This window comes from Pongo abelii, chromosome 7, assembly GCF_028885655.2.
Source record: "Pongo abelii isolate AG06213 chromosome 7, NHGRI_mPonAbe1-v2.0_pri, whole genome shotgun sequence".
Lineage (NCBI taxonomy): Eukaryota > Metazoa > Chordata > Mammalia > Primates > Hominidae > Pongo > Pongo abelii.
In genome coordinates, this window is record NC_071992.2 from 31,863,460 (window position 1) to 31,882,595 (window position 19,136).

At 41.8% G+C, this 19,136-nt stretch overlaps 1 non-coding gene and 1 pseudogene across 1 annotated transcript; one reads left to right on the forward strand and one right to left on the reverse strand.

Moving 5' to 3' along the window:
- The first annotated feature begins 909 nt into the window (after positions 1–909).
- Positions 910–4,141, forward strand: LOC100433653 (dual specificity mitogen-activated protein kinase kinase 1-like; annotated as a pseudogene).
- Positions 4,142–16,608: 12,467 nt separating this feature from the next.
- On the reverse strand, positions 16,609–16,712 carry LOC112134755 (U6 spliceosomal RNA). The gene has a single exon (XR_002916115.1). It is a non-coding gene; the product is annotated as a U6 spliceosomal RNA (small nuclear RNA).
- Between the last annotated feature and the right edge of the window lie 2,424 nt (positions 16,713–19,136).

Sequence of the window (19,136 nt, forward strand, 5' to 3'; positions counted from 1 at the left end):
GGGGAACAATATCCAAACTGTATCAGCAATGTTCCCCAAATTGATCTACATATTGATCCAATCTCTGTCAAATTCTGTCATTTTGGCAGAAATAGATGAGCTGATTCTAAAATTCATAGGGAATTGATAAAGATGGAGAATATCCTAAAACAAAGATGGAAAAAGAAGAACAAAGTGGGAAAACACACAGTTCCCAATTTCAAAACTTACAACAAAGCTACAGTAATCACAACAGTGTGGTATTGGCATAAGGATAGACAGATCAATAGAGTAGAACTGAGAGTCCAGAAATAAATTCTTACATCTATAGCTAATTGGTTTTCAACAAGTTTGTCAAGGCCATTAAATGAGGAAAGAATCGTCTCTTCAACAAATGGTGTTGAGACAACTGGATATTCACATGCAAAAGAATGAAATCAAACCCCTACCTCACACCATATGTAAAAATTAATTTGAAATTGATCAAAGACCTAAATGTAAGAATAAAAATGATAAAACTTTTAGAATAAAACATAAGTATATGTCTTCTTGACCTTTAACTAGTTTTCTGAAATATGACACCCAAAGCACAAGCAACAAAAGAAAAAATAGACAAATTGAACTTCAAAATAACAGGCTTTTGCACATCATGGAAACTATCAAGAAAGCGTAAATGATAACCTACAGAATGGGAGAAAATATTTGCAAACATATATCTGGTAAAGGCCTAGTATCCAGTACAGGAAAAGAATTCTTCCCCTCCCTCGCCCCTGGCCTCCATTCCCTCCCAGGGTCGCTTCGCGGAGCGGCTAGGAGGAGCACTGCAGCGGCAGCACTTTCCACGGTAGGAGCTGGAGCTGGGCTCTGGTGCGCGCGCAGCTGGGCCGCCCGAGCCGGAGGGACTGGTTGGTTGAGGGAGAGAGGGAGGGAATCCCGGGCTGCCCAACCGCCATGTTCAGCCTGCTGGATCCTGCAGGGCAGCCCTTCGGCTCTGCGTGCGGAGCCGAGTCCCAGGCCGGTGAGGCGGGGGTCCGCTAAGACCGCTACCGGCCCCTCGGCGCTGACGGGCCCGCGAGGGGCTCACCCTTCGAAGGCAGCCTCGCCGAAGGCAGACGCGGCCCGGACTTGGTCCTGCGCAGCGGGCGCGGAGCGGCGCAGCGGGAGGAAGCGAGAGGTGCTGCCCTTCCCCCGAAGTTGGAAGCGCCTTAGTCGGGTCCAAAATGCCCAAGAGGACGCCGACGCCCATCCAGCTGACCCCGGCCGCCGACGGCTCCAGCCGTGGTTAACGGGACCAGCTCTGCGGAAACCAACTTGGAGGCCTTACAGAAGAAGCTGGAAGAGCTAGAGCTTGACAAGCAGCAGTGAAAGCGCCTTGAGGCCTTTCTTACCCAGAAACAGAAGGTGGGAGAACTAAAGGATAACGACTTTGAGAAGATCAGTGAGCTGGGGGCTGGCAATGGCGGTGTGGTGTTCAAGGCCTCCCACAAGCCTTCTGGCCTGGTCATGGCCAGAAAGCTAATTCATCTGGAGATCAAACCTGCAATCCGGAACCTGATCATGAGGGAGCTGCAGGTTCTTCATGAGTGCAACTCTCCATACATCGTGGGCTTCTGTGGTGCATTCTACAGCAAGAGGCGAGATCAGTATCTGCATGTAGCACATGGATGGAGATTCCCTGGATCAAGTCCTGAAGAAAGCCGGAAGAATTCCTGAACAAATTTTAGAAAAAGTTAGCATTGCTGTAATTAAAGGCCTGACATATCTGAGGGAGAAGCACAAGATCATGCACATAGATGTCCAGCCCTCCCACATCATAGTCAGCTCCCGTGGGGAGATCAAGCTCTGTAACTTTGGGGTCAGCGGGCAGCTCGTCGACTCCATGGCCAACTCCTTCGTGGGCCCAAGGTCCTACATGTCGCCAGAAAGATTCCAGGGGACTCATTACTCTGTGCAGTCACACATCTGGAGCATGGGACTCGCTCTGGTAGAGATGGCAGTTGGGAGGTATCCCATCCCTTCTCCAGATGCCAAGGAGCTGGAGCTGATGTTTGGGTGCCAGGTGGAGGGAGATGCGGCTGAGACCCCACCCAGGCCAAGGACCCCAGGGAGGCCTCTTAGCTCATATGCAATGGGCAGCCGACCTCCCATGACAATTTTTGAGTTGTTGGATTGCATAGTCAACGAGCCTCCTCCAAAACTGCCCAGTGGAGTGTTCAGTCTGGAATTTCAAGATTTTGTGAATAAATGCCTAATTAAAAACCCCGTAGAGAGAGCAGATTGGAAGCAACTCATGGTTTATGCTTTTATCAAGAGATCTGATGCTGAGGAAGTGGATTTTGCGGGTTGGCTCTGCTCCACCATCGGGCTTAACCAGCCCAGCACAGCAACCCATGCTGCTGGCGTCTTAAGTGTTTGGGAAGCAGCAAAGAGCAAGTCCCCTGCCCAGTGGTTTGCCATGTCACTTTTGGGCCTCCTTCCCATGCCTGTCTCTGTTTAGATATGCATTTCACCTGTGACAAAGGATGAAGAACACAGCATGTGCCAAGATTCTACTTTTGTCATTTTTAATATTAGTCTTTATTCATATTACTATTATTGTTCCCCTAAGTGGATTGGCTTTGTGCTTGGGGCTACTTGTGTGCATGTTGATGATCAAAACCCGTGCCAGGCTGAATTACAGTGAAATTTTGGTGACTGTGGGTAGTCATTCTTACAATTGTGCTGCTGTTCTTGCTCCATGACTGGCTGTCTGCCTGTATTTTCGGGATTCTTTCACATTTGGTGGTACTTTATTCTTGCTGGGCATACTTTCTCTCTGAGTAGGAGGGAGATTTGTGAGATCCTTCACAGGCAGTGCATGTGAAGCATGCTTTCCTGCTATGAATATGAGCTTCAGAAAGTGTACATCATGTTATTTTATTATTATTATTTGCTTTTCATAGAATTCAGCAGTTTATATCCAAATCTAGCCAGAGCACTTCACTGCCATGATAGCTGGGGCTTCACCAGTCTGTCTACTGTGACGATCTGTAGACTTCTGGTTGTATTTCTACATTTATTTTCAATATACTGTGTGGGATACTCAGTGGTATGTCTCTTTAAGTTTTGATTGTTTCTTAAATGGTGAAATTATTTTGAATGTCACAAATTGATCAAGGCATTAAAATGTCAGATTTATCTTTCCCCATATCCAAGTACCAATGCTGTTGTAAACAACACGTATAGTGCCTAATATTGTACGAAAATCCTTTTAACCATTTTAACCTAGATGTTTAACAAATCTAATCTCTTATTCTAATAAATATACTATGAAGTTTAAAAAAAAGATGAAAGCTAAAAAAAAGAAAAGAAAAGAAAAAGAATTCTTAGAACTCAAAAAGACAAGGACTTGAGTAGATATGTTGTTGGTGAAAATGTAAATGGTGCAGCCACTGTAGAAAACAATTTGGCTGTTCCTCAAAAAGCTAAATATAGAACTACCATACAACCGAGCAATTCCACTCCTAGGTATATATCTAAGAGAACTGAACACAATGGTTCAAATAAAAACTACACACAAATGTTCACAGCAGCATTATTCACAATAGCCAAAAGGTAGAAACAACCTAAATATTCATCAACTGATGAATGGATAAACAAAATGTGGTATATCCATACCACAGATTACTATTCAGCCATAAAAATGTACAGAGTGTGTTACCTGCTAAAACAAGACAAAGCTTGAAAACAAATGAAAGAAGCCAGACACGAAAGGCTTCTCCTATTACATATTTCTATTTATATGAAATGTCCAAAGTATGCAGAAAACCAATTAGTGATCACCAGGGGCTGGTAGGAGGGGTACAAAGGAAGTGACTGCTTAATAAATATGGGGTTTGTTTTTGGAGTATTGAAAATGTTCTACTTTTTTTTTTTTTGTAGAGATGGAGTCTCTCTATGTTTCCCAAAATTAGCCAGCCATAGTGGTGCATGCCTGTGGTCCCAGCTAGTCGGGAGGCTAAGGCTTGAGCCTGGGAGGTCGAAGCTGAAGTGAGCCTTCACTTCACACCACTGCACTCCAGCCTGGGTAACAGTGAGATCCTGTCTTTAAAAAGAAAGAAGAGAGGGAGAAAAGAAAGAAAAAGAAACAGAGATGGAAGAAAGAAAGAGAGAGAAAGGAAGGAAGGAAAGAAGGAAGGAAGGAAGGAAAGAAAGAGAAAGAAAGGAGGGAGGAAGGGAGGGGAGGGGAGGGAGGGGAGGGAGGGGAGAGAGAAAGAAAAAAGGAAAGGAAGGAAAGAAAAGAAAGAAAGAGAAAGAAGAAAAAAAGAAAGAAAAAGGAAAGAAAGAAAAGAAAAAAGAGAGAGAGGGAGGGAGGGGAGAGGAAGGGAGGGGAGGGGAGAGAGGAAGGAAAGAGAGAGAGGGAAGGAAGGAAGCAAGGAAATGTTTTAGAATTAGATAGTAGTTGCAGTAGCACAATCTGTGTATGTACTAGAAGCCACTAAATTGGCATACTTTAAAATGGTTAAAATGGGGAATGTATGTTATGTGAATTTTACCTCAATTTAAGGTGTGTCTGTGTACCATCGAATTATGTTATTCAACCTATGAATAACAGTCTATAGACCAGATTTAACACCGAGCTCCAACCAAATCCAAATCCAACCATTTGAATGAGGGCAAAAATTTTAGCCTCTGAGTCTCAGTTTCATACATAAAAATGGGGACAATAATAATGCCTGCCTTATAGAGTCCTTAGGATTAAATGAGCTAACGAAAGTAAAGAATATATCATGAGCCCTAGAATATAATAAATTCTCAACAAATACATAAACAGATGCACAGAAAATAGATAGCTATGGCTAGGTGCAGTGGCTCATGCCTAGAATCCCAGCACTTTGGGAGGCCGAGGTGGGAGGATCACTTGAGTCCAGGAGTTTGAGATCAGCTTGGGCAACATAGTGAGACCCTGTCTCTATAAAATTATAATAATAATAATAAAATGGCATCAGCAGTGGCTGGGCAAGTTATTTGTTGCAAGGAAAGACAAGTGTCGTGAGTTTCCACTTTGCATAATGTGTTCACCAAAATTACAGCTCCACATAACTTCCAGTCTCTTTCCCCATACAAATATTTCCAAAACCAACTTAAATCTCATCTCAATTAAGCCGTTCCAGTCACCCAAGCTGAAGATACCTCCTCTTCCATTGAGCTTCTCAGAAAAAGAAAAAAGAAATGAAGCAAAAAGAAAAGGTACTGCCAGGTGCAATGGCTCATGCCTGTAATCCCAGCACTTTGGGAGGCCAAGGCAGGAGGATCATTTGAGCCCAGCAGTTTGAGACCAACCTGGGCAACAAGGTAAGACCTTGTCCGTGTAAAAACTAAATAAACATATATTAAAAAAAAAGAAAAGGCACTAATTTAAAAACCTCTGTCTCCTACCATAACCTCTTTCCTTTGACATCACTTTCTCCATTTCCTCCCACATTTCTTTGACCTCATCAACATCCCAAAAACAATGACATTTCTACTTTTTTTTACCCAGCACATTCCTTCTCATCAAGCTACAATTCCATAGTCTAGCAAATGCATTTGCTGTCTTACAAATACCTTCAGCTCCTTGACCTTCTCCTTCCAAAGCAGAACCTGAACTCTGCACAGATCCAATATCCACCTTACCTCCTCTACACCTTGAACTTGAAACATTAGTTATTACTGGAGAAAAACACCCAGTTAAGCAGAATGGTAACAGGTCAAATTAATAGTGACCAACCTCAAATTTACACTCAACCATGCCCAGAAATTTTCTTAAATTTCCTCTACTAAACCCTTCTCCCATTCTCCATTAGGATTTCATACCTCTCCACTCCACTAAAACTCTGACTTCTGTTCCATGTAGCCTCAATTGATCATTCCTCACACTTCATGAAGAATACAGAACCCATCAGGTACCAAATCATCCCTCTTATTTTAACTACCAATTCTCCATTTGCAACTACAGTCTTCTTTTTCCTTCTATTACATAGAAATGCCTTTCCTATAATGAAAGTCATACTTCTCCATCTCTCCTCTAGATTGAATCCTCTTTTCACTCAGAGCCTTGCCGCACACCAAGGTGTGAATATGGTGATCTGGGGGTTTTCTTTTAACTTTTACATAAGTGATTATGGGGCCAGCTGTGGTGGCTCATGTCTGTAATCCCAGCACTTTGGGAGGCCGAGGTGGGAGGATCACTTGAGTCCAGGAGTTTGAGACCAGCCTGGGCAACAAAGTGAGACCCCCATCTCTAAAAATAAATAAATACAATATAATATAATAAATAAAAGAAGCTACCATGGATTACTTACATAGTGTTTAAGGAAGAAATTAAGAGGGAAGTGTAATCCGTTGTCATCAGAAAGTTCTGGCATCCTTGGAGAGGCTCTAACACTACATTGTCATTTCGGGTCAACATTCAGCCACCAATTCGGTTTTGGGGTAGGAATAGAAACTAAATTCTGCAGCCGGGCGCAGTGGCTCACACCTATAATCCCAGCACCTTGGGAGGCCAAGGCAGGCGGATCATGAGGTCAGGAGATCGAGACCATCCTGGCCAACATGGTGAAACCCCATCTCCACTAAAAATACAAAAATTAGCCAGGTGTGGTGGCACGCGCCTGTAGTCCCAGCTACTCAGGAGGCTGGAGCAGGAGAATTGCTTGAACCCAGGAGGCGGAGGTTGCAGTGAGCCGAGATCGCACGATTGCACTCCAGCCTGGCAACAGAGCGAGACTCTGTCTCAAAAAAAAAAAAAAAAAAAAAAAAAATCTGCCCACCAGAGAAACTGAGTAAACAAGTCTCATAAAGATCATAGGAAGTGCTACAGAATGTGGTAACTATCTCTTGTAAAATAACAGGCCATATATCTCAAGCCTCTCCCATAGCCGATTTAATTATTGCTAATTTTCTAATGTACCTAAATCACAAAAGTGAAATCAGAGAGATTACCTAATGACTGATCTGTTCAAAGAGGAGTGAATTCAAAAGGCATCAGCAGCATTGGAGAGCCTCCGGTGTGGGAAGGCTCACCTCCACAGGGCCACTTTTTCTTGTCAGTGAATCACACAGTCAAATTACAGGAGAAAGGGACAGGAATTCGGCTAAATTCCAACTCCCGGCCTCAGAAGGTTATTCATCAACCCTGCAGCAGCAGCTCTCCGTCTGGCAGGGGAGGTTTCCTCTAATTATGCATCGCTCCCTGTGGGCCACCCGGCAGGACCTTTATTTTCTTCACAGTTATTAATCAGCTATCCAGTGTTAACAAGAAGATCAGATCCAGAAGTATGCAAATCCACCCTTAATTCTTTCTCCTAATCACTCGGCAGGCCACCTTAGGAGCTCGCTAATGAGCTGACCATCTAAAAGCCTCCTGCTAACTACCAAGTCTCCTATTCTTAATAATCACTTCTAAAATGGGATATTTTTGTTTCAAATACATAGGCCTATTCAACACCCTGAAATATATAACTTTTCAGCAACTTTCTGGCAAAACTTATCTAAATTAGGCAATGCTAAAACTGACTAAATTATAATAAAACCGAAGAAATGTCCAATGGGGAATTCAAATTCAACACCTGGGAACCTTCCTAACCCCAGAGACTGAGTCCCAATCTTTGTTACTTTTTTTTTTTTTTTTTGAGCAGCGTCGCACTCTGTCGCCCAGGCTGGAGTGCAGTGGGGTGATCTTGGCTCACTGCAACCTTGCTGATACCACTGCAATGACTGGAGGAACACCAGGGTCCTCGGTCTCCTGCCGGTTTAGATAAAACCAAATGGACACACGTGGAGTGGTTTTAAGGATCGAAAATTTCACAGGCAAGAAAGAAGGAAGAAGAAAACAGCTCCCCCGTGTAGAGACAGAGGGAGGGGTATTCAAACAAAGAGAAAACTCCGTGCGCAGCGGAAAAGTGGCTGCTTATATGAGGAGGCTGGAGGAGGTGGTGTCTCATTTCCATAGGGCCCACCAGGTGTGTCATTTACGTAACCCGAGAAAAACCTGGCCCTCCCACCTTAGCCCCGTAACATACAAATGCACGTCGCCATGATGTTCTGAACACATGGTGTTATCTGGAGGTAGCCATGACAATTGCTACACCTGGTGACAAGGAAAAGACGGCAGGAATCGCCATTTTGAGTGAACCCAGTTTCTAATGGCCTGCATTTGCATATTAAAGCTTGCTGGCCCAACCCTTCAAGCCACCATTTCTGTTAGAAAAGAGATGGTTCAAGGATTGTTTCTTATTACAGGAAAATTTCCACCAAGAACCTTTACCCTTACTATCTGCCTAAAAATTATTTCTTAATAACTCCTGTATGATCACCTCCTGGGTTCAAGTGATTCTCCTGCCTCAGCCTCCCGAGTAGCTGGGATTACAGGCGGCCACCACCATGCCCGGCTAATTTTTGTATTTTTAGTAGAGACGGAGTTTCAACCATGTTGGCCAAGCTGGTCTCGAACTCCTGACCTCAGGTGATCCTCCTGCCTCAGCCTCCCAAAGTGCTGACAGATGTGAGCCACTGCACCCAGCCCCAATCTGTGTTTCTATTACCAAAATCTCATCCTTTGAATATGTCTTCCTCTAACAACTTCAAAATAGGATCCCTGTTCTGAAGTATTACATTGAGCCTTACAAAACTGCCAATCTAATAATTTTTTATCTACAAACATGGCGATTGTGTGGTTCAACTTAATATACTGGCCCTCAGAGGCTTTTGGAAAGGGATTGAGTTTTTTAAAGCATACAAATAATTATAATAATAATTGTAATAACTAACGTTATTGAATCATTCATTTAATCCTCACCACATTTAACACTCTCATTTCACAGATGTGAAAACTAAGCATAAAGAAGTTGAGTAAGACCAGGCGCAGTGGCTCATGCCTGTAATCCCAGAGGCCAAGGTGAGAGGATCGCTTGAGGCCAGGAGTTCAAGACCAGCCTGGGCAACATAGTGAGATGTCTCTATAAAAACTTTTTATTATTTTTTTTACTTTTTAAAAATTAGTGCACACCTGTAGTACCATCTGCTTGGGAGGCTGAGTAGGGGATCACTTGAGCCTGGGAGATTGAGGCTGCAATGAGCCAAGAATGCACTACTGCACTCCAGCCTCAGTGACAGAGCAAGACCCTATCTCCAAAAAAAAAAAAAAAAAAGGTTGAGTACTCTTCTCAAGGTCACAGACTGACAGATTGGCAAAGGCTAGATTCAACACAGGCTTCTCTGATACACAGGCATTAACCACTGTGCTGTATTTCCCGAAAAGTTCTGTTGATAATAAGGGACTCCCTCTGACCCCATATACTTTTCTAGGCATTGAAACTTACTTCTTCCACTGAGATCTCATAAGAGATAAAGTTATACATGGGCACTAAGGGTGAGTCTACTGTATGCAAAACAGGTATTGTGTGGGTGCACACGTGTGCACATGCAGCATGCTCCTGTGGAAGTGTGTGCCATGTATGGAAATTAGGCTATGATTGTACGGTATGGACAACGACCTTTGATAGATTAGAATACTGAAGATTTCTAATTTTATGAACAGGACAGACTCAATATCTTGAAAACTCTCCCACCATTAACACAGAGGAATGCCAGATTGTAACATCCATTTGAATGCATAGCAACCAGCTGCGGTGGCTCATGCCACCCCATCTCTACTAAAACTACAAAAATTAGCCAGGCATGGTGGTGCATGCCTGTAATCCCAGCTAATCAGGAGGCTGAGGCAAGAGAATCGCTTGAACCTGGGAGGCAAAGGTTGCAGTGAGCCGAGATTGCACCACTGCACTCCAGCCTGGGTGACAGAGTGAGACTCTGTGGAAAAAAAAAAAAAAGTAAAAACATTTGAATGCATAGTTAAGCTTACAAGAAAGTAAGAGAGATGCCCAGAGCTCAGCAATGAAGATTTGGTTTCCGAAAACCAGAGCATTATGCGAGTGAGCTGATGTGAACTAACCTGGATTGGTCGGGTTTATCTCCAACTTGACAAACGTTAGGAATTTGGTTTTAACATGTACACAATGACAAAGTAAAAGACCTTGAGACTGCCAAGTAGGAAGCTGAAGTAAGACCCACCCATCCTCCCTCCCCTGACTCCACATACAGCAAAGGAAGAGTGGACTAGAAAAATATCTCTCTACCAGCATAACGAAATGACGTAGAAGTTTGTCTCTTCTGGCCTACCTAGACTCTGAATAGAAAAATGAAAAAAAGAAAAAAAATTAGTTTCCTCATTGGAAAGTCAATTATGGGTCAATGCCATGTGAGGACCCAGGAACCCCCAAGCCAAAAAATTAACACATAAATAGATCCTAGGATGGCTACATCACTGGAGCACCTGGCAGAAGAAAACCACACAGAAGGGACACACTCACCACTATTCCTACAAATAGAGCCCTGCTGAAGATGAACTCATAACATACAATCACACAACTCAGTACTTAATAATCCATCGTGAGCAAGAGCCAGCAGAAGTAACAAGCATGTAACAAAGTTCATTAGACTCTCAGAGCTTCAGGTTGCTGAATAATCAAATGAAGATGATAAAACAAGTAAAGATATAAAGGAGAAAAGTAAACATACAAGACAGTATAGAAAGGAAAAAAAAACTTCTGAAATGAAAAATGGAATCACTGAAACAGAAAACCCATTAGTCAAATTTGGCATCAGCTTGGACACAACTGAAAAGAGAAGAGTAGACTATGATAGGGCTCAGGAAATTACCCAGAATGCAAAAGAAATAAAACACAGAAAGGGTTCAAGAGAGTTTAAGAGACACAGAAGAGAGAATGAGAAGATAAATATATATCTAATTGGAATTCCAGCAGAAACAAAGAGATGTGAGAGAGGTAATTTCAAAGAACAAATGGCTGAGAATTTTCTAGAATTAATGAAAGACATGAATCCTCAGATTCAGGAAGTATAATACAAAAAGTACCAAGCAGGAAATACAGAAATAAATCTATACCTTGTCACATTATAATAAACAGCAGAACACCAGGACAACAAGAAAATTTTAAACACCAAAAAAAAGTAGATTACCTACAAAGGAATGGCAAAGAGCAGACTTAACAACAACAGAAACCAAAAACACAATATCTTCAAAGTGAAAAATTATAATTATCATCTAGGATTCTCTGCAGATAAAGGAGATAAACTATCACTAAAGAATGAGGGCAAACTAAAGACATTTTAAAGCAAACAAAGAATAAGAGAGTTGACCTCTGTCAAACTTTGGCTGAGAGGAATCCTAAAAGACATAATTTAGGAAGAAGGAAAAGAGGGCTGAGTGCAATGGCTCATGCCTATAATCCCAGCACCTTGGGAAGCCAGGGCAGGAAGATTGCTTGAGGCCAGGAGTTCCGGACCAGCCTGGACAAAACAGCAAGACCCTGTCTCTACAAAAATATTTAAAAATTACCCTGACATGGCAGCATGCACCTGTAGTCCCAGCTACTCAGGAGGCTGAGATGGGAGGACCGCTTCAGCCTAGGAATTCCGGGCTATAGTGAGCCATGATCCCGCCACTGCACTCCAATTTGGCCCACAGAGAGAGATCCTGTCTCTAAAATGGGAGGGAACAGAGAGAGAGGGAGGGAGGGAGGGAGGCCAGAGGAAAGGAATAAGATGCAAATGTGTCAAATGTGGGTAAATCTAAGTAAGCGTTGCTCATATAAAACAATAAAAAGTAACAAATTTGCAGAGGAAACAAAACATTGTGAAACTAGAATATTAGCTGTGAATAACCTATTATTGGGACTGTTTCAGGAATAAAGATTATTTTCTAGTTCTAGAGGAGGCTGGTGATGCTGATCAATTTCGCCTTTCTTAAATCAAGATGCAAGTTAAATGTAAGAAATAGAAATTGAATGCATGATGTCGTTAGTTAAAAAAAAATGTGAATTTAAAAAAACACACTTAAAGCAAGACAAAAAAAAGGAGCAAAGAAAAAGCATAGTAAATAGAAAGCACAAAAGAGGACAGGAAGAAATCTAAACCTGTAAATAATTGCAATAAATGCAAATGGATAAAATTCATTATTAATAGAGCATCAGCCTTTCAGAATGCATGTGTGGCTGGGTATGGTGGTTCACGCCTGTAATCCCAGCACTTTGGGAGGCCGAGGCAGGCAGATCACCTGAGGTCAGGAGTTCGCGATGATCCTGGCCAACAGGTGAAACCCCGTCTCTATTAAAAATACAAAAATTAGCCAGGTGTGGTGGCGCAAACCTGTAATCCCAACTACTTGGAAGGCTGAGGCACAAGAATCGCTTGAGTCCAGGAGACGTAGGTTGCAGTGAGCTGAAATCACGCCACTGCACTCCAGCCTAGGTGACAAAGCGAGACTCCATCTCAAAAAAAAGTTTTTTAATTAAAAAATTAAAATGCAGGCATAAGCTGCTTACTAGAGACACAGTGGAATACAGAAAAGTTACAACTAAAGATGTAAAAATTTATTACAAGTAAATATCATCAAAACTACTGTAGAGCTATGTTAATATTTTAAATAAGACTTTAAGTCCAAAAGAATTATTATGAAAAAGTAGATGAAAGATATACCACCAAAAACATAAAACAATTCTGAACATGTACTCAACTAATAACAGTATCAGAATATGAAGTAAACATGGGTAAAATTACAAGGAAAATTTTTAAACCCATTGTAAAACTGGGAAATTTTAACAAAAGTACCTCAATAATTAATAAAGCAAATGGACAAAAAAAATAAAAAAGGAAACAGAGGTCGGGCACGGTGGCTGATGCCTGTAATCCCAGCACTTAGGGAGGCCAAGGTGGGCAGATCACTTGAGGTCAGGAGTTCGAGACCAGCCTGCCAATGTGGTGAAACCCCATCTCTACTAAAAATACAAAAATTAGCCAGGCATGGGGGCAGGCGCCTGTAATCCCAGCTACTCTACTTGGGAGGCTGAGGCAGGAGAATTGCTTGGACCACGGAGGCAGAGTTTACAGTGAGCCGAGGTTGCGCCACTGCACTCCACCCTAGGCGACAGAAAAAGAAAACATATATATAATATATATATATAATATTATATATCAGATTATATAATATACTATAATAGTTATAATATAGAATAATGATTGTAATACTTAAATATAATAGATATATAGATATAGATAGTCTGTATACACAAACACATATATATACCATATCAAGCTAATTTATTTTTTTCTCTGATTTTCTTTTTTTTTCTTTTTTTTATATTTTTTTATTATACTTTAAGTTCTAGGGTACATGTGCACAACGTGCAGGTTTGTTACATATGTATACATGTGCCATGTTGGTGTGCTGCACCCATTAACTCGTCATTTACATTAGTTATATCTCCTAATGCTATCCCCCCTCCCCTAATTTATTTATTAACATATATAAAATATTTAATGTGTGTGTGTGTGTGTGTATATACCACAGACAAAAATCAGCAAATACATGTGCTATTAAAACATAAACAGAATGTTTTAGAGTATTTGAACATGTATTTGGTCTCAAAGTAAATCTCAAAAAGTTTTAACAAGCCAATCCTAACAAGATTCAAATAAACTGGAAACCAATAACAAAAAAGTAACAAAAAAATTATATAAAGAAATGTTAAAATACGCTTCTAAATAACTCTTTTTTTTATTTACTTTTTAATTGTGACAGAGTCTCACTCTGTTGCCCAGGCTGGAATGCAGTGGTGTGATCTTGGCTCACTGCAACCTCCGCCACCCAGGTTCAAGCAATTCTTGTGCCTCAGCCTCCTGGGTAGCTGGGACTACAGGTGCACGCCACCACACCAGGCTAAATTTTGTATTTTTAGTAGAGATGGGATTTCACCATGTTGGCCAGTCTGGTCTTGAACTCCTGACCTCAGGTGATCCACCCGCCTCGGCCTCTCAAAGTGCTAAGATTATAGGTGGTAGCCACCACGCCCTGTCTGAGTAACCCTTAAGTCAAAGAAAAAGTATAATGGAAATTAGAAAATAGTATGCATCAAAATGTATAAGATGCTGCTAAAGTTCTGCTTAGGAAAAAATGCATAGATGTCATTGATTATAATTGAAAAAAATAAAAATGACAATAGGGGAGCTAAACTTCTGTATATGTTATATATTGCTATGTTACAAGCTAGGCTGAAACTTAGTGGCTGAAAGACATAACAATTTATTATTTCTCCTAAATCTGTAGGATGGCTGGGCAGTTATTCTGTTGACATTACCTGCATGTCCTGATGTGGCTACATTTGTTGGCAGGCACTAGGCTCAGCTGGGATGGCTAGACCTCTGTCTATTTGATTTTATATCCTTAAGGCAGCTAAACTGGCCTTTTTCACATGGCAACATAAATGTCCACAAGGGAATTCCCCAGTGCAAGGTACTTATCAGGTCTCTGCTAGCCTCTTATTTGCTTATGCCCTGCAAGCCAGAGAAAGTCACATGGCTGGGCACGGTGGCTCACGCCTGTAATCCCAACACTTTGGGAGGCCGAGGCAAGTAGATGACTTGAGGTCAGTAGTTCAAGACCAGCCTGGCCAACATGGTGAAACCCCGTCTCTGCTAAAAATACAAAAATTAGCCAGGTGTGGTGGCGGGCACCTGTAATCCCAGCTACTTGGGAGGCTGAGGCAGCAGAATCACTTGAACCCAGGAGGTGGAGGTTGCAGCGAGCCGAGATCACACCATAGCACTACAGCCTGTGCGACAGAGTAAAACTCCATCTCAAAAAAAAAAAAAAATGTCATATAGCCAACTCCAGCATCAAGACAGGAAGACTGCAAGGGTTTGGATACTAAAAAGAGAAATTCATTGGAGGCCTTTAATATGTAACACTCTCAGCCAGGCACAGCGGCTCACTCCTGTAATTCCAACACTTTGGGAGGCCCAGGCAGGCAGATGGCTTGAGCACAGGAGTTCAAGATCAGCCTAGACAACATGGGGAAACCCCATCTCTACAAAAGATACAAAAATTAGCCAGGTGCAGTGGCACGTACCTGTAGTCCCAGCTACTCAGGAGTCTGAGGTGGGAGGATGGCTTGAGCCTTGGAGGCAGAGGTTGCAGTGAGCTGAGATCGTGCCACTGGGCCTGGACGACAGAGCCTGGGTGCCCAGCCTGGGCGATAGAGCCAGACTTGGCAAAAAAAATAATAATAATAAATAATAAATACATATATAATATATATACATGCACACATATATAAAACAATCTCTATCACAGTCTTCTCTCCACCCCAATGATTGATACCCCTCCCGCATGCAAGGGGCATTCATCTCCAGTCAGGACTCCGAAGTGTCACTCAGTCATGTCATCAGGGACAACGTCCATGACAACATGATCTGCAAGTTTCAAATGTAGATGACGCTTCTCAAGTCCAACTTCTCTGGATCCAGAGACCCGTATACTAAAAAGACAAGTTATCTGCTCACATACACACCCAGCATACAACGGTGAGGCAGAGATAGGACAGTCACAATAGACAACCCCATCCAAAAACAAAAAGGAGTAATGGAAGGCATATAGTAACCACCAACCGATAGCCAGACAAATTTGATTAAGACCCTGGATTAACCCACTTGGGCTGCTATGACAAAATACACAGAAGGGATGGCTTAAGCAATAGAATTTTTTTAAGCAGTCTTTAATTTTTATTATAAAAAAGTTTGAATTTACACAAGAATACAGAGAATAGTATAGTTAACCCATTATGTCTGTCATCTAGCTTCTTTTTTATTTTTCAATAGTTTTTGGGAAACAGGTGGTGTTTGGTTGCATGGAAAAGTTCTTTAGTGGTGATTTCTGAGATTTTGGTGCACCCATCACTCAAGCAGCATACACTGCACCGAATGTGTAGTCTTTTATCCCTCGGCTGCCTCCCACCCTTTCCCTCAAATCCCCAGAGTCCATTTTAAAATATGGAATGTTGGCCAGGCGCGGTGGCTCACGCTTGTAATCCCAGTGCCTTGGAAGGCCAAGGCAATCAGGTCACTTGAGCTCAAGAGTTCAAGACCAGCCTGGGCAATATGGTGAAACCCCGTCTCCATCCAAAAATACAAAAAAAAAATTAGCCAGGTGTGGTGGCACATGTCTGTGGTCCCAGCTACTTAGGAGGCTGAGGCAGGAGGATCACTTGAACCCAGGAGATGGAGGTTGTAGTGAGCCAAGATTGTGCCACTGCACTCCAGCCTGGGAAACAGAGTGAGACTCCATATATATATGGATCCATATATATATATATGGATCCATATATATATGTATCCATATATATATATATGGATCCATATATATATGTATCCATATATATGTATCCATATATATATGTATCCATATATATATGTATCCATATATATATGTATCCATATATATGTATCCATATATATATGTATCCATATATATATGTATCCATATATATATGTATCCATATATATATGTATCCATATATATGTATCCATATATATGTATCCATATATATATCCATATATATATCCATATATATATCCATATATATATATCCATACATATGTATCCATATATATATATCGATATATATATATATGGATGTGTGTGTATATATATGTATATACAGGGATGTATATATATGTATATACATATACGTATATACACATATATAGATCTTCAAAAATTTGCATGACATCCTTGCGCAGGCACCACACTAATCTTCCCTGTATCATTCCAATTTTTAGTATATGTGCTGCCAAAGCAATCGCAACAATAGAAATTTATTTCTCAGAGTTCTAGAGGCTGGGAAGTCCAAGATCTCAGTACCAGCCAATTGATTCCTGGTGAGGGTGCTCCTTCTGGTTTGCAGACAGCTGTAAAGCTCTGGTGTCTCTTCCTCTTCTTATAAGGACACCAGTCCTATTGGATTGGGGCCCCATTCTTATGACCTCATCTAATCTTAATGCCTCCTCATAGGCACTGTCTCCAAGCATAGTCACGCTGAAGGACAGAGCTTTAACATATGAATTTGAGGGGAGACATAATTCAGGCCATGCCAGACACCCTATTCTGGCGGCAGTGAATGTTCCTAGTTTAGGGCCTAGTTTTACATCCTGGGAATGGTTTCCTAATCCATTATTCCTCACAGTTATGGGCTTCTTCTGGCTCTGTTCTCCAAGGGTTCCTATCTACACAACTGCTTGGTAGAGTGCAATATCTAGTAAGGTGGAAGGTGCCTGTAGCCTGTGATCCATAAATTTCAATTCTAGGAAGTAGGCCCACGAGTTACTAACGTTGTGACCTTGAGCAAATAACCTCTCTCTGTGACTTAACTTCCTTCTGTGCCTCAGTTTCCCATCTGTAAAATGGAGAAATAATATTGAGTTCCTCATAGACCTATTATGAGAATTAAATCAATCGGTACTTGTCAAGTGTTTAGAACAGTGCCTGGCAGTTAATATGCACTGTTTTTGAAATAATCTCAACGTAGATCTATTTATTTTTTAAAATACTATCCAACAGTAAGAGAATAAATACAATAATTGGGTTAAAGCCATTGAGAAATATTATGAAACAGTTGAAAGGAATGACCCAGAGAAATGAACATAACTTTATAAACTTATGTAAAGTTGTAATATATTCAAACTATTCTTCACATAATCGTGCATTTGTCTGTAATTAAAATTTTTTAATATTCATGGGAATGATGAACTCCAAAATTAGAATAGTGGTTACCTCTGGGAAAAGAAAGAGACTAATGAGATTGGGGAGTGATACACAGTGCCTGTAACTATACCTAGTGACTTAGATTCTTCAAAAATAGGGATCTGATATGGCTGGGCACGGTGGCTCACATCTGTAATCCCAGCACTTTGGGAGGCCAAGGCGAGCGGGTCACTTGAGGTCAGGAGTTGGAGACCAGCCTGGCCAACATTATGAAACCCGTCTCTACTAAAAATGCAAAACTTAGCCGGGCATAGTGGCACACGCCTGTAATCCCAGCTACTTGGGAGTCTCAGGCAGGAGAATCACTTGAACCCGGGAGGCAGAGGTTGCAGTGAGCCAAGAGCACACCACTGCACTCCAGCCTGGGTGACAAGAGCGAGACTCCGCCTCAAAAAATAAAATAAATAAAACAAGAATAGGGATCTGATATGGCTGGGCACAGTGGCTCACACCTGTGCTTCCTCCAAATTATGACCCTGTAAGGCTCTGTTTTAGGATAAGCCCAGGAGGAAGAGCAGAACACAGAAAGGAAGTTATTAAAGATGCCTTCCTGTGATATACTAAGTGTCCATGTGAAGGATATCAAAATCCCAGCACTTTGGGAGACCAAGGCGGGTCAATCACTTGAGGTCAGGAGTTCGAGACCAGCCTGGACAACATGGTGAAACTCCGTCTCTACTAAAAATACAAAAATTAGCTGGAGTGGTGGCTTGTCTGCAATCCCAGCTATTCAAGAGGCTGAGGCACGAGAATTGCTTGAGCTCAGGAGGCGGAGGTTGCAAAAACTCTGTCTCAAAAAAAAAAAAAAATAGGGATCTGAAATAGCTATAAAATATCAGGATATTTGATATACTATTCTCCATGCTCTTCTCATATTTGATGTATTTTGTAATAAATTTTAAAATTAATAATTATTCACAAGAAAATATATAATTGAGCACTGAGGCTGAATTTCCTGTTATGGTCTCTGCAGATGCCTGACACACGGAAGAGAGCACTTGGAGTCCAGATGACCCACCCTTGTTCCACCCTTTCCAAAATTTCCATCGTAACTCATGTCACTAGGTCAAGAAAACATCCCAGCAACTGAGCTGGGGAGGAAATTGAAAAGAATGTACTTAAGGGAGGTGGATATAGTGTAAAGTAGGACAGAGATTCTCAACCCTGTTTCCTCTACAGCATATCTGAGAAATGAAAGTCACGTCTGCAACTTACTCCCAAGAGAAAGCAGATATGTTTTTAAAGAGCTAAGATTAGCTACGCCAGGCGTGGTGGCTCACGCCTGTTATCCCAGCACTTTGGGAGGCCAAGGCCGGCGGATCACGGAGTCAGGAGATTAAGACCATCCTGGCTAACACGGTGAAACCCCGTCTCTACTAAAAATACAAAAAATTAGCCGGTCGTGGTGGCGGGTACCTGTAGCCCCAGCTACTCAGGAGGCTGAGGCAAGAGAACGGCGTCA